Source organism: Passer domesticus, unplaced genomic scaffold (assembly GCF_036417665.1).
Source record: "Passer domesticus isolate bPasDom1 unplaced genomic scaffold, bPasDom1.hap1 HAP1_SCAFFOLD_51, whole genome shotgun sequence".
In the NCBI taxonomy this organism is placed as follows: Eukaryota; Metazoa; Chordata; class Aves; order Passeriformes; family Passeridae; genus Passer; species Passer domesticus.
In genome coordinates this window covers 1136005-1150937 of record NW_026990161.1, presented here as the reverse complement: position 1 = coordinate 1150937, position 14933 = coordinate 1136005, and the positions used below count along the sequence as shown (strand labels likewise).

The window sequence follows — 14933 nt, the reverse complement described above, 5'->3', positions numbered from 1 at the left end:
GGCCCCGCTGTCGGCATCGCGGTCCCCCCGCAGCACAAGGGCGCCCTTGTGGCCCTGGAGCTGGCGCTGCTGTGGAAGGTGTGGCGGCCCGGCTTCCGCGGCGTGGTGCGGCTCCTGGGCTGGTTCGAGGTGCCCGACGGCTTGGCGCTGGTCATGGAGCGTGCGCAGCGCAGTCAGGAGCTCTGGCACTTGCTGGAGGAGCGGGGCTTCCTGACGGAGCCCGTGGCGCGGGGGCCGCTCCGCCCGGTGCTGGAGGCCGTGCGGCCCTGCAGCAGCCGCGGCGTCTGCACCGCGACATCAAGGCCGAGAACATCCTCGTGGACCTGGGCACGGGCGAGGTGAAGCTCATCGACTTCGGGTGCGGCACGATCCTCCAGGACATGTTCTACACCCGGATGTCAGGTGAGCCCAAAGCTGGGCCCAGCCGGGCAGCGGAGGTTCCCCCCTTTGCTGGCAGAGGGGAAACAGGGAGGGAGGGAGGGAGAATCCTTCTTCAGCCAGCTGCAGCCCAGTTGCTTTTTGGCAGGGCAGGGGCTGGCTGTTGTGGAACGGGAGCTGGCTGGGAGGGAGGGAGGGAGCAGCATGGGCCTGATGAGCTGCGCCCGTGTCCCATAGGAATGCCGGAGTACAGCCCAGCGGAGTGGATCCTCTTTGGCTGCTCCCATGGCCAGCCAGCCACCATCTGGTCCCTGGGCATCCTGCTGTACGAGCTGTGCTGTGGGCACCTTCCTTTCCACAGAAGATGTGGAAAGGCCATTGGAGCCACACCATCCAAAAGACCTGTTTTTCCCGTGCCTCTCCCTGGCTAGAGGCAGGGCCCCTTTAGCCGTGGTTATTCTTTCTTTCCTGGGCATTCATACTAGAGGTACCTTCAAGGGGATCTGACAGATCATACCCAGCAGCTTGGTCATGGCAGGAGGCTACCTTCACCTTACTGGAACTCCCTCGATTAGTGTTTCCTTCCTTGAGTTTTCCCTCCTTGTGCTGCTAAGACAGAAGTGGGTTTCCCATCCCACGTTCCCATGCCTTCCCCATGGTCACTCAGGAAGAAGCACAGGTCAGCTCGTGGGATGTACTCTCACAGTAGCTGGGGGACGTTGGGCTCTGACTTTGGGGCCTGTGACTTGCACTAGTGCTGCATTTATCTTACCTCCTGCCTCATCTCCCTCATTTCCTCTTTAAATTCTTTTCTGAGGTCCTTAACCACAGCACAGACTGCATCAGGCCTGCATGGGGCCATTGATCACACTCTCATTATTTCTAAGCTTGTTGGTGGCAGAGCCCACTGTGTCTCGGTTGGTATGGGCATTAATGGTTGCAGTGAAGGTGGTGTATTGAGATGGCCCCAGATTTGCCAGACTCCACAGCATTTGGGTGCTCTGATTTCATCTTCGATCTCCTTGGTTCTACAGGGGCGACTGCTGCTGGCTGTGGCTGCCTTGCAGTTCAGCTGGAACCTGGCTGGTTGTAATGTCTGTGGGTTTCACTCCTGCACGGTCAGACTCTTCCTCTTTGAGGCAGGGGGAGGGTTTCTCACCAGCTGGGGATGTGTGTGTGCTCCTTCAGCATCTGGCCACCTCCTTGTTTGGGGAAGGGTTTTCTTTTCTGTTCTTCCTTTTCACCTGTAGAATTTCTTGCCAGTGAGTTGCTAATGGCAGGTAATTGCTGGGTGCTTCAGACAAAGGGAGAGCTCTGTTTCTTTGGGAGTTTTCCCTGGGGAAGCAGGAGGAGGGCCAGAGCTACTGTGGGATTTGGGCTGGGGGAAGGGGCTGGGTGCAGCTCCTAGCCCTGTCTTGGCTTTGGAGGAGCACTGTGGGAGCCACTGCTCTTGGGGAAAGGAATTCCACTGCTGCTGCAGGAGCCCAGCCCAGAGCTGCTTCCTCTGCCGTGGGGTGAGCCTCTGCTGGTGACAACAGCCACTGAACTGGGATCTTATTAACACCCACCTCAATAAAGGAGACACCTATCCCCGTCTGCTCGGGTGCCTGGGATCCTGAGCTCGGCTCTCCCTGCCCTGCTGGGAGCCCCTCACCCCTGCCTGTTAGCTGTACTTAGCCGAAGCAGGAGGCCCGAGGCATCATCTTACAAGGGTAACAAGGCTCTTCTTTTATAGGGCTTTACCTATATGCAACATTGACATACGATTCTTTCAGTCTTAAAGAATAATCTTAAATTTCATTCACGTGAATTTTGACCTCTGTAATATTTGTGTATGATAGATTTGAGTTAACTCTGTTCTGAATCATGTCTTCATAGAATCATAGACTCATGGAATCACTAAGGTTGGGAAAGGTCTGTGAGACCATGGAGTCCCAGCAGTGCTCTATGCCCAGCTTGTCCCCAGCCCAGAGCCCTGAGTGCCACCTGCAGGCCTTCCTGGGACAGCTGCAGGGATGGGCACTGCAAAGCTCCCTGGGCAGCCCCTGCCAAGGCCAGAGCAGCATTTCCCTGGGGAAATTCCTCCTGGTGTCACTTCCATCTCCTTGATGTCATCCTCCACATCTACTTCCATGTCCTCAACCTGCTCTTCCACGTCCACCTCCATCATTTCTTCCTCATTCAGCACCATGTCCACTTCCATCTCCTCCACAGTGTCTCTGTTAGTCTGCAAGAGACAGCACAATGTCACAGTGGGGTTCCTGTCCCACACCATCCATTCCCACATGGCTGCAGCCTGCTCAAACAGGCTGCCTCCTCCCTGGAATGGCACAGTACCTCCACTGGCGCAGCAGTGCTCATCCTGCTGGGGTTGGTGCTCCAGAGCAGGCAGCTGGAAAAGCCCAGGCAGCAGCAGCAACAGCTGAGTGCTGACGGGCAGAGCGCAGAGCGAGCGCCAACTGAGCGCTGGCAGCAGGCAGAGTGTCTGCTGTGGTGGTTTCCAGGTGCTGGACGTTCCACCTGGAACGCTGTGGGAGCTGTGATGTCACAGAAGTTTCAGGGCCGCTCCACACTGGGAGATGGGCATGGTGGAATGATGAAATCCTTGAATGGTTTGGCCTGGAAGGGACCCTAAGGATCATCTGGTTCCAAGCTGAGCAGCCTCCCAGCACAGCAGGTTGCTGCGGCCCCTGTCCAAGCTGGCCTTGGATGTTCCCTGGCATGGGGTATGCACAGGCTCTCTGCGCTGGTCCCTGTGTCAGGGACAAGCACCCTGACAGGAAAGAACTTCTTGCCATCATGGAATGGATTCCAGCTCTTGCAGTTTCATCCCATTCCCCCTTGTTCTGTCACTTCAGTTGCTGACAAAGAGTCCTCTCCCACTTCCCTGTGGGTCAGGCTGTTCCTGCAGTGTCACACATGTGGCTGAAGCTGCAGCCAGGAGAGAGAGAAGCCAAGCTGGCAGAGAGAGGAAATGGGGAAAGTGACATGAGAGATGAGAGGAGAAGGAAAAAGTAGAGACATGCAAGGCATTGGGTTGGGTGATTTGTGGCATTCATGCCTTTTATTAGAGGCCAGGTTCTCTGGTGCACTCAATGACTGTGTGATTGCGGCGTGTCCACAGTGAGCCCGTGTGAGCGAGCTGCACTCCCAGAGGCCGGAGCACACTTGCTTCAAGTGCTGATGAATGAGGCCAGAGATGGGTCTTTGTGTGGAACTCCAAACGCTGTGCATTGCCATGAAGAGGGTCCAGGGCCAGAGAGAAAATGAGGCTGGGGTCTGAGGGTTTCATTCGGGGGGGAGAAGGGGTGAAGCCAGGACCAGCAGGGGAGAAGAGAGAGGAGAACATTCTCTGGAGAGTAGATATAAGGAAAAAATGGCAGTTGAAGTGGGTGATAGCAACAAAACCTGCAGATTGCAAGAGGCTGCAAGTGGCCATGGGTGAGAGCCTTGCATTCAGAGGGGTTTCTCTGTTTCACCTTGGTCCCCTTTGCCCTAAGGTATCACAGTTGCAATGAGAGGCCCCTGGGCCTCCACAAGTGCCCCCTTTTTGTTTTCAAGAATGAAGGCTTCTGCCATGGACTTTTGCAAGCGTTGAGCAAAACTGGATAGAATAACCAAGACAATGAATACAAGAAACAAAGCCCACAAAACAGTCTTGACTAAATCACAGAATCACAGAATCATGAGTTTGGAAGAGACCCCTAAGATCATCAAGTCCAACCTATGCCCTAACATCTCAACTAGACTATAGCACCAAGTGGCATGTCCAGTCTTTTTTTAAACACATCCAGTGATGGTGATTCCACCACCTCCCTGGGAAGACAGTTCCAGTGCTTTATTATTCTTTCAGTGAAAATTTTTTTCCTAATATCTAACCTATACCTTCCCTGACGTAGCTTGAGACTGTGTCCCCTTGTTCTGTCAGTTGCTGCCCGGTGGAAGAGACCGACCCCCACCTGTCTACAACCTCCCTTCAGGAAGTTGTAGAGAGCAATAAGGTCACCTCTAAGCCTCCTCTTCTCCAGGCTAAACAACCCCAGCTCCCTCAAATGTTCCTCGTAGGGCTTGTTTTCCAAGCCCCTCACCAGCCTCGTTGCTCTCCTCTGGACACGCTCAAGTATCTCAATATCCTTCCTAAATTGAGGGGCCCAGAACTGGACACAGTACTCAAGATGTGGCCTCACCAGTGCCGAGTACAGGGGGAGAATGACCTCCCTGCTCCTGCTGCTCACACAAGTCCTAATGCAGGCCAGGATGCCGTTGGCCTTCTTGGCCACCAAGGCACATTGCTGGCTCATATCCAATCGGCTGTCAACCAGCACCCCCAGGTCCCTTTCTGCCTGAACACTATCCAGCCACACTGTCCCCAGCCTGTAACGCTGTAGGGGATTTTTGTGGCCAAAATGCAGAACACGGCACTTAGACTTATTAGACTTCATATTGTTGGACGTAAAGATGAAAGCCAGCCTTTCATGCCCCAGTCTTTCAACAGTCCAGTGAGCCAGTCGTTGTTGCCTTTTGTCTGGATCTTATTGATTTGATCTGTGAGCAGCTGGCCGCTCTGGTATACTGAGTCCCTATGTGAGAAGAGGTTGACATGCGTGGCCATGGGCAAGAAATTGTGGCTTGGCTGTGGAACCACCCATGCGAAGGCATGCGGCATAGTGAGGAGCATCCAGGTTCCTGCTGCAGTGGCAAGAAAGGACAGCATCCTTTGACTTCAGCTAATTTCGTAGTGGGAGGAGGCTTGGGTGGCCTGAAAGTATAGAGATAGGGAGATTGCAATGTGAACCTTAAATTCTGGTCCCACTAAACTTTCTCTTCTGTAAGGCAAGGGTTTGAAGTCTTCTTATTAGAAGAATCAAATATCAAGGCTAGAATACAGGTTTTCCAATTGTTAAGCGGTATATCGCAGTTAGTGGTGTCTGAGCTCTCTTGGTGTTGGTCTGTGTGGTCCACACTGCTTAGGAGATCTTCTTCTGTCCTTCTTCTTCTTTTCCAGGCTGCTGCTGTCTCTCTTAGGCTCTTTTGTTCTGTTTTTCTGATGGTGGCTCTGGTGTTTGCCTGGCCATTGGCAGAAGGGTTTTATGTTTTTTGCTGGGATCCGTCTTGGGCCTGCTGCTGTAGAGACACAAGCATATCCTCCCTCCCAAGTAATGAATGGGGAAGGGTCCATAATTTGTTTGGATTCAGGGTCTTTGATCAGCACAGGTGGCTTTTCTTTTTATTGGGCTGCCAATTAAATATAAAATGCCTGATGACTGGGGGAGTTGTTCAAAAAGTTGAGCACATCAAGGGCCTTGGCCAGTCTCTCAATGGGAGATAATATGTGGACTCCCTGTCTCTGTTGATCAAGGATCCTTTGGATGGAAGAGTGGGCCCTCTGGACTATGGACTGTCCTGTGGCAGAGTGTGGTATGGCTGTGACATGTTTTGTAGCCCACTGGTCAGAAAATGGTTGGAATCAGTGGGAGGTATTAGCAGGACCATGATCAGTTTTAATTTCCTGTGGAACAGGGAAGGTGGAAAAGGCTAAAAAGGAACGTTTTATAGCATCTTTTGATTTTTCAGCAGCATGGGCAGGGGCAGAAAGCGCAGCGTTGTCGGTGTGGATTGAGACGGGGATGTATTTTAGTCTCCCAAAAGGGGCTTGGTGTGTGATGTGTGATTGCCCGATCTGGAGAGTCTTTAGTCCTCTTGGATTGAGTACAGCTCTGACAGAAGCAAAGGCACGTTGCTGACAATTTGGGCAGGTGTTTGCCATGGATCTTGCCTGATCTTGGGTAATTTTAAAGATGCTGAGCGGTGCAGGAATGTTTTGATGGTAGAAGTGGTGGCGGATCCTAGCCTGGTCAGAAACATTCCGTGGGGAGGTTTGGAGAAGCATTGCTGAGGCATCTGCTCTAGCATTGCCTACTATAAATGCAGGAAGGGTGGTATAAGACCTTGTGTGCATGATATAGCGTGGGTGTTGTCTGTGGGACAAAAGAGAAATGAAAGGGGAAAGCAAATGCTCTAGTAGGGGTTAGAAATGTCTTTGAAAATGGAATTTTCGGCCCGCTGCACTAGGCCATAGACATCTGCCGAATCAGTGATCAAATGAAGAGGTTCTTTGAAAGTGGAGAAGGTCCTAAGGACTGCAGTCAATTCAGCAATTTGGGCAGGGTGAGGATGCCCTGGCTTGGCTTTTGTCTCTTGAGCAATGCGGAGCCAGGGCAGTGCAGAGCAGGGTGGGAAGCAGAGCCCGGAGCCTTTGGAGGCTGCAAGCCTTAAACATCAGCCCCTGCAGCAGCCCAGATGCAGGTGCCACAGTTGCCAAGGCTGTCAAGGCCTTGAGAGCGGGCAGGTGGATTTTGCATCCCTGTGGGCTGATGGCGGCTCTGGAGCCAGGAGTGGCTGTGGCTGCAGCAGGAAGGGTGGCTGAAAGTTTCCTGCCTTGCTTTGGTGGCATGGCTGCAGGGGCCAGTGCAGTGAGAGCCCCCTCTGTGCTGGTGAGAGCTCAGCTCTTGGGGACGCGGCTGTGCCCCAGCCCAGGAGCAGCAGCAGTGGCCAGCGGCAGCAGTGGTGTCAGTGGGACCCCCTGTGCACAGGGACCCCCAGGCGCGGGGTGGCCGTGGCAGCAGCCCCAGGGAGCTCCAGCCCCGGGATCCCGGAACAAGTGGAAATCCCAACTGTGCAAACGCTGCCTGTGCCTCTTGGGTTTTCTTTGGTTGAGGGGATTTCGAGGTACGTTAGAAGTCTCTTTTTCTCTAACTTAGCTGTCGAAGGAAGAGTTGAGAAGTATGTGCTTCACTCTCTTAAGGTTGATTTTTATATTTTGTCTAAAACATTTTTTTGCTGGCCTGCTGAGGTTTGTTCAGCAGGTCAGCTTAAGGTACTATTTTGCCTCTTGGGTTGGTGTTATCTTTTATATTAAAACCTGCCTATACTATGTTTACAAGAATATTTTAATACCTATTACTTAAGTTAGATAGTGACTTTCTACTTGAAACCAATATGTGAATGGTAATATCGTCTTTCATATGGATGCTAGCGAGAAGAAAGAGGAAGGACTGGGTACACCCAAATTTTTCTATCTATGTAGATAATACCAAACTCTTTCGTACAAGGTTCAAAACCTCTGTGTACAGTGCTCTAAATGTTTTCCGTTCACTTTGTGATTACTATTACTAGACTATCTAAATTGTTGTGACTTTTAATTCTTGACATAAAGGTGGTAACATGCTTTATGGGTTAAATTCAAAGGCCCAGGGGTCTTTGGCTACATGCCAGGGTCTCTGAACCCCCTGCCAGGGATTTAAAGCCCCCTGGCTGGGGCTGGAATCATTTAGGATGGTCAGGGGGAGGTCCGGGGTTCTGACAGTGCCCAAAGGAATGAGAAAGAGAAGTGAAGTTTTATAAAGAATCATTATTTATTTGCTGAACATCGGCAAACACGAGGATTTACAGAACACATTTCATTACAACAATCCTCATAACAACAACAACAACAACAATCTACTGCACATATTTCCATGGGATCCTATGGAGTAACAATCTTCAAAACATATTTACAAAGAACTACTAACCTAAGAACATATTTACAAAAATATCCTAACTTTTCAAACATATATACACCGCCGTAATATCTACAGCCATCATCTGCATCAGTCCTGGAAAGAAGAAAGAAGCAAAGCTGGAGTCAGCTGCCAGCACTGGGCCCTGCTGGGCCCCAGGAGCTGGGACAGGGCTGGCAGGGCTGGTGTGGCCCCAGGCAAGTGCAGGGCAGGCCAGGGCTGGTGCTTGTGGCAGCACAATCCAGGCCCCCTGCGGGCAGCGTGTCCCTGAGCGGGGCCATCCAGCCCAGCCCCAGCCTGGCGCCAGGGCAGCCACTGTGTCTGTGGGCAGGGCATGGGGAGCATCTGCCTGTCTTACTTGTGGGGCTCCATCTTCATCCGAGGACCATGGGCTCCTCCTCATCCTTCTCATCCACTTCCATCGCCTCGATGTCATCCTCCTCATCAACTTCCATCTCCTCAACCTGGTCTTCCACGTCCACCTCCATCATCTCTTCCTCATTCAGCACCATGTCCACTTCCATCGCCACCACAGTGTCTCTGTTAGTCTGCAAGAGACAGCACAATGTCACAGTGGGGTTCCTGTCCCACACCATCCATTCCCACATGGCTGCAGCCTGCTCAAACAGGCTGCCTCCTCCCTGGAATGGCACAGTACCTCCACTGGCACAGCAGTGCTCATCCTGCTGGGGTTGGTGCTCCAGAGCAGGCAGCTGGAAAAGCCCAGGCAGCAGCAGCAACAGCTGAGTGCTGACGGGCAGAGCGCAGAGCGAGCGCCAACTGAGCACTGGCAGCAGGCAGAGTGTCTGCTGTGGTGGTTTCCAGGTGCTGGACGTTCCACCTGGAACGCTGTGGGAGCTGTGATGTCACAGAAGTTTCAGGGCCGCTCCACACTGGGAGATGGGCATGGTGGAATGATGAAATCCTTGAATGGTTTGGCCTGGAAGGGACCCTAAGGATCATCTGGTTCCAAGCTGAGCAGCCTCCCAGCACAGCAGGTTGCTGCGGCCCCTGTCCAAGCTGGCCTTGGATGTTCCCTGGCATGGGGTATGCACAGGCTCTCTGCGCTGGTCCCTGTGTCAGGGACAAGCACCCTGACAGGAAAGAACTTCTTGCCATCATGGAATGGATTCCAGCTCTTGCAGTTTCATCCCATTCCCCCTTGTTCTGTCACTTCAGTTGCTGACAAAGAGTCCTCTCCCACTTCCCTGTGGGTCAGGCTGTTCCTGCAGTGTCACACATGTGGCTGAAGCTGCAGCCAGGAGAGAGAGAAGCCAAGCTGGCAGAGAGAGGAAATGGGGAAAGTGACATGAGAGATGAGAGGAGAAGGAAAAAGTAGAGACATGCAAGGCATTGGGTTGGGTGATTTGTGGCATTCATGCCTTTTATTAGAGGCCAGGTTCTCTGGTGCACTCAATGACTGTGTGATTGCGGCGTGTCCACAGTGAGCCCGTGTGAGCGAGCTGCACTCCCAGAGGCCGGAGCACACTTGCTTCAAGTGCTGATGAATGAGGCCAGAGATGGGTCTTTGTGTGGAACTCCAAACGCTGTGCATTGCCATGAAGAGGGTCCAGGGCCAGAGAGAAAATGAGGCTGGGGTCTGAGGGTTTCATTCGGGGGGGAGAAGGGGTGAAGCCAGGACCAGCAGGGGAGAAGAGAGAGGAGAACATTCTCTGGAGAGTAGATATAAGGAAAAAATGGCAGTTGAAGTGGGTGATAGCAACAAAACCTGCGGATTGCAAGAGGCTGCAAGTGGCCATGGGTGAGAGCCTTGCATTCAGAGGGGTTTCTCTGTTTCACCTTGGTCCCCTTTGCCCTAAGGTATTACAGTTGCAATGAGAGGCCCCTGGGCCTCCACAAGTGCCCCCTTTTTGTTTTCAAGAATGAAGGCTTCTGCCATGGACTTTTGCAAGCGTTGAGCAAAACTGGATAGAATAACCAAGACAATGAATACAAGAAACAAAGCCCACAAAACAGTCTTGACTAAATCACAGAATCACAGAATCATGAGTTTGGAAGAGACCCCTAAGATCATCAAGTCCAACCTATGCCCTAACATCTCAACTAGACTATAGCACCAAGTGGCATGTCCAGTCTTTTTTTAAACACATCCAGTGATGGTGATTCCACCACCTCCCTGGGAAGACAGTTCCAGTGCTTTATTATTCTTTCAGTGAAAATTTTTTTCCTAATATCTAACCTATACCTTCCCTGACGTAGCTTGAGACTGTGTCCCCTTGTTCTGTCAGTTGCTGCCCGGTGGAAGAGACCGACCCCCACCTGTCTACAACCTCCCTTCAGGAAGTTGTAGAGAGCAATAAGGTCACCTCTAAGCCTCCTCTTCTCCAGGCTAAACAACCCCAGCTCCCTCAAATGTTCCTCGTAGGGCTTGTTTTCCAAGCCCCTCACCAGCCTCGTTGCTCTCCTCTGGACACGCTCAAGTATCTCAATATCCTTCCTAAATTGAGGGGCCCAGAACTGGACACAGTACTCAAGATGTGGCCTCACCAGTGCCGAGTACAGGGGGAGAATGACCTCCCTGCTCCTGCTGCTCACACAAGTCCTAATGCAGGCCAGGATGCCGTTGGCCTTCTTGGCCACCAAGGCACATTGCTGGCTCATATCCAATCGGCTGTCAACCAGCACCCCCAGGTCCCTTTCTGCCTGAACACTATCCAGCCACACTGTCCCCAGCCTGTAACGCTGTAGGGGATTTTTGTGGCCAAAATGCAGAACACGGCACTTAGACTTATTAGACTTCATATTGTTGGACGTAAAGATGAAAGCCAGCCTTTCATGCCCCAGTCTTTCAACAGTCCAGTGAGCCAGTCGTTGTTGCCTTTTGTCTGGATCTTATTGATTTGATCTGTGAGCAGCTGGCCGCTCTGGTATACTGAGTCCCTATGTGAGAAGAGGTTGACATGCGTGGCCATGGGCAAGAAATTGTGGCTTGGCTGTGGAACCACCCATGCGAAGGCATGCGGCATAGTGAGGAGCATCCAGGTTCCTGCTGCAGTGGCAAGAAAGGACAGCATCCTTTGACTTCAGCTAATTTCGTAGTGGGAGGAGGCTTGGGTGGCCTGAAAGTATAGAGATAGGGAGATTGCAATGTGAACCTTAAATTCTGGTCCCACTAAACTTTCTCTTCTGTAAGGCAAGGGTTTGAAGTCAGCTTATTAGAAGAATCAAATATCAAGGCTAGAATACAGTTTTTCCAATTGTTAAGCGGGATATCGCAGTTAGTGGTGTCTGAGCTCTCTTGGTGTTGGTGTGTGTGGTCCACACTGCTTAGGAGATCTTCTTCTGTCCTTCTTCTTCTTTTGCAGGCTGCTGCTGTCTCTCTTAGGCTTTTGTTCTGTTTTTCTGATGGTGGCTGTGGTGTTTGCCTGGCCATTGGCAGAAGAGTTTTATGTTTTTTGCTGGGATCCGTCTTGGGCCTGCTGCTGTAGAGACACAAGCATATCCTCCCTCCCAAGTAATGAATGGGAAAGGGTCCATAATTTCTTTGGATTCAGGGTCTTTGATCAACACAGGTGGCTTTTCTTTTTATTGGGCTGCCAATTAAATATAAAATGCCTGATGACTGGGGGAGTTGTTCAAAAAGTTGAGCACATCAAGGGCCTTGGCCAGTCTCTCAATGGGAGATAATATGTGGACTCCCTGTCTCTGTTGATCAAGGATCCTCTGGACTATGGACTGTCCTGTGGCAGAGTGTGGTATGGCTGTGACATGTTTTGTAGCCCACTGGTCAGAAAATGGTTGGAATCAGTGGGAGGTATAAGCAGGACCATGATCAGTTTTAATTTCCTGTGGAACAGGGAAGGTGGAAAAGGCTAAAAAGGAACGTTTTATAGCATCTTTTGATTTTTCAGCAGCATGGGCAGGGGCAGAAAGCGCAGCGTTGTCGGTGTGGATTGAGACGGGGATGTATTTTAGTCTCCCAAAAGGGGCTTGGTGTGTGATGTGTGATTGCCCGATCTGGAGAGTCTTTAGTCCTCTTGGATTGAGTACAGCTCTGACAGAAGCAAAGGCACGTTGCTGACAATTTGGGCAGGTGTTTGCCATGGATCTTGCCTGATCTTGGGTAATTTTAAAGATGCTGAGCGGTGCAGGAATGTTTTGATGGTAGAAGTGGTGGCGGATCCTAGCCTGGTCAGAAACATTCCGTGGGGAGGTTTGGAGAAGCATTGCTGAGGCATCTGCTCTAGCATTGCCTACTATAAATGCAGGAAGGGTGGTATAAGACCTTGTGTGCATGATATAGCGTGGGTGTTGTCTGTGGGACAAAAGAGAAATGAAAGGAGAAAGCAAATGCTCTAGTAGGGGTTAGAAATGTCTTTGAAAATGGAATTTTCGGCCCGCTGCACTAGGCCATAGACATCTGCCGAATCAGTGATCAAATGAAGAGGTTCTTTGAAAGTGGAGAAGGTCCTAAGGACTGCAGTCAATTCAGCAATTTGGGCAGGGTGAGGATGCCCTGGCTTGGCTTTTGTCTCTTGAGCAATGCGGAGCCAGGGCAGTGCAGAGCAGGGTGGGAAGCAGAGCCCGGAGCCTTTGGAGGCTGCAAGCCTTAAACATCAGCCCCTGCAGCAGCCCAGATGCAGGTGCCACAGTTGCCAAGGCTGTCAAGGCCTTGAGAGCGGGCAGGTGGATTTTGCATCCCTGTGGGCTGATGGCGGCTCTGGAGCCAGGAGTGGCTGTGGCTGCAGCAGGAAGGGTGGCTGAAAGTTTCCTGCCTTGCTTTGGTGGCATGGCTGCAGGGGCCAGTGCAGTGAGAGCCCCCTCTGTGCTGGTGAGAGCTCAGCTCTTGGGGACGCGGCTGTGCCCCAGCCCAGGAGCAGCAGCAGTGGCCAGCGGCAGCAGTGGTGTCAGTGGGACCCCCTGTGCACAGGGACCCCCAGGCGCGGGGTGGCCGTGGCAGCAGCCCCAGGGAGCTCCAGCCCCGGGATCCCGGAACAAGTGGAAATCCCAACTGTGCAAACGCTGCCTGTGCCTCTTGGGTTTTCTTTGGTTGAGGGGATTTCGAGGTACGTTAGAAGTCTCTTTTTCTCTAACTTAGCTGTCGAAGGAAGAGTTGAGAAGTATGTGCTTCACTCTCTTAAGGTTGATTTTTATATTTTGTCTAAAACATTTTTTTGCTGGCCTGCTGAGGTTTGTTCAGCAGGTCAGCTTAAGGTACTATTTTGCCTCTTGGGTTGGTGTTATCTTTTATATTAAAACCTGCCTATACTATGTTTACAAGAATATTTTAATAGCTATTACTTAAGTTAGATAGTGACTTTCTACTTGAAACCAATATGTGAATGGTAATATCGTCTTTCATATGGATGCTAGCGAGAAGAAAGAGGAAGGACTGGGTACACCCAAATTTTTCTATCTATGTAGATAATACCAAACTCTTTCGTACAAGGTTCAAAACCTCTGTGTACAGTGCTCTAAATGTTTTCCGTTCACTTTGTGATTACTATTACTAGACTATCTAAATTGTTGTGACTTTTAATTCTTGACATAAAGGTGGTAACATGCTTTATGGGTTAAATTCAAAGGCCCAGGGGTCTTTGGCTACATGCCAGGGTCTCTGAACCCCCTGCCAGGGATTTAAAGCCCCCTGGCTGGGGCTGGAATCATTTAGGATGGTCAGGGGGAGGTCCGGGGTTCTGACAGTGCCCAAAGGAATGAGAAAGAGAAGTGAAGTTTTATAAAGAATCATTATTTATTTGCTGAACATCGGCAAACACGAGGATTTACAGAACACATTTCATTACAACAATCCTCATAACAACAACAACAACAACAATCTACTGCACATATTTCCATGGGATCCTATGGAGTAACAATCTTCAAAACATATTTACAAAGAACTACTAACCTAAGAACATATTTACAAAAATATCCTAACTTTTCAAACATATATACACCGCCGTAATATCTACAGCCATCATCTGCATCAGTCCTGGAAAGAAGAAAGAAGCAAAGCTGGAGTCAGCTGCCAGCACTGGGCCCTGCTGGGCCCCAGGAGCTGGGACAGGGCTGGCAGGGCTGGTGTGGCCCCAGGCAAGTGCAGGGCAGGCCAGGGCTGGTGCTTGTGGCAGCACAATCCAGGCCCCCTGCGGGCAGCGTGTCCCTGAGCGGGGCCATCCAGCCCAGCCCCAGCCTGGCGCCAGGGCAGCCACTGTGTCTGTGGGCAGGGCATGGGGAGCATCTGCCTGTCTTACTTGTGGGGCTCCATCTTCATCCGAGGACCATGGGCTCCTCCTCATCCTTCTCATCCACTTCCATCGCCTCGATGTCATCCTCCTCATCAACTTCCATCTCCTCAACCTGGTCTTCCACGTCCACCTCCATCATCTCTTCCTCATTCAGCACCATGTCCACTTCCATCGCCACCACAGTGTCTCTGTTAGTCTGCAAGAGACAGCACAATGTCACAGTGGGGTTCCTGTCCCACACCATCCATTCCCACATGGCTGCAGCCTGCTCAAACAGGCTGCCTCCTCCCTGGAATGGCACAGTACCTCCACTGGCGCAGCAGTGCTCATCCTGCTGGGGTTGGTGCTCCAGAGCAGGCAGCAGGAAAAGGCCAGGCAGCAGCAGCAACAGCTGAGTGCTGACGGGCAGAGCGCAGAGCGAGCGCCAACTGAGCGCTGGCAGCAGGCAGAGTGTCTGCTGTGGTGGTTTCCAGGTGCTGGACGTTCCACCTGGAACGCTGTGGGAGCTGTGATGTCACAGAAGTTTCAGGGCCGCTCCACACTGGGAGATGGGCATGGTGGAATGATGAAATCCTTGAATGGTTTGGCCTGGAAGGGACCCTAAGGATCATCTGGTTCCAAGCTGAGCAGCCTCGCAGCACAGCAGGTTGCTGCGGCCCCTGTCCAAGCTGGCCTTGGATGTTCCCTGGCATGGGGTATGCACAGGCTCTCTGCGCTGGTCCCTGTGTCAGGGACAAGCACCCTGACAGGAAAGAACTTCTTGCCATCATGGAATGGATTCCAGCTC

The 14933-nt window shown here is 51.7% G+C and overlaps 1 protein-coding gene and 1 long non-coding RNA gene across 3 annotated transcripts in view; one reads left to right on the top strand and one right to left on the bottom strand.

Moving 5' to 3' along the window:
* The first annotated feature begins 245 nt into the window (after nucleotides 1-245).
* Nucleotides 246-14933, top strand: part of LOC135292815 (hydrocephalus-inducing protein-like) — a 133831-nt gene continuing 119143 nt past the window's right edge. For both annotated transcript variants that reach the window (XR_010354985.1, XR_010354983.1), the window contains exon 1: nucleotides 246-402. The gene's annotated coding sequence lies outside the window, so the exon portion shown is untranslated. The remainder of the gene's footprint in view (nucleotides 403-14933) is intronic.
* Nucleotides 2161-14559, bottom strand: LOC135292827 (uncharacterized). The gene is made up of 2 exons (XR_010354999.1): nucleotides 14453-14559; nucleotides 2161-2605 (listed from the first exon to the last, which is right to left on the bottom strand). It is a non-coding gene; the product is annotated as an uncharacterized LOC135292827 (long non-coding RNA).